This window comes from Salvelinus sp. IW2-2015, linkage group LG10 (assembly GCF_002910315.2).
Source record: "Salvelinus sp. IW2-2015 linkage group LG10, ASM291031v2, whole genome shotgun sequence".
NCBI lineage: Eukaryota > Metazoa > Chordata > Actinopteri > Salmoniformes > Salmonidae > Salvelinus > Salvelinus sp. IW2-2015.
Window position 1 is genome coordinate 16,514,525 of NC_036850.1, and position 1,000 is coordinate 16,515,524.

The following is a 1,000-nucleotide window of genomic DNA, read 5'->3' on the forward strand; positions in this document are numbered from 1 at the left end:
TGACGGCTGCGTGGTCCCATGGTGTTTATACTTGTGTACTATTGTTTGTACAGATGAACGTGGTACCTTCAGGCATTTGGAAATTGCTCCCAAGGCTGAACCAGACTTGTGGAGGTCTCCAATTTTCTATCTGAGGTCTGAGCTCACGTCTTTAGATTAGATGACTAGCGGCAGACCCCAAAGAGTTAAAGAAACGTCCTGTGTCATCTGTGATGTCAGCTGCAGGTAAACCTATGGTAAGAGAGATAATTAACCTTTGCTTTTTCAAACACAGGCAGTGCTTGTTTTTTGTTTGCTGTCACCTGACCCATGTCAACCTACAGTTTTACCACCTGTAAAGAGGGGAAGTGGACCCCTGTCCCCCTCACTGACCGTCACCTGTCTGGTCAAGGATGCGCAGGTCTTTGTTACCTGTGTTGTCAGCTCTGTGACCAAGAGTACACTGAACCGTGGGATATAAAGTATATTGTACCGGTAACTGCCAAAATAAAGGAAACACCTGAGTAAATGAGGGATACAAAGTATATTGCTGTGCTGACATATGGAATTGTTCTAAGATGGTCATACTATGAATCATTTAGCTATTTGATTTTGAATTTTAGGACCCCTTTAGGTATATACTGTATATATATATTATTTTACAAGTATTTGATAAAATATTGAATTTGGCTTTTACTACTATAGCCCAGAGAAACACATTCAATAGCATATCCATAAACACATATTTAACCCCTTTTTGTGGATAGGCACAAAACTACCCTCATACTTCCATTAATTTATTTAACGGGTACCAGTTACCTTCAGACCAGTCCTGTGGCACTGGTGGGGGTCATAGAGCAAAACTGGCACTCGTCTGAAGTCGATGTGCCAACTTCGTGTTTGTGACAATCTCCCCTTTCCACAGTGGGGTCACGTTAGTTTGTAGCCCAAATGGTTTGGACACTACAAACAGAAGTTGACACATCGATGGTACCGACTTCAGAAGAGTCCCCTGACACTT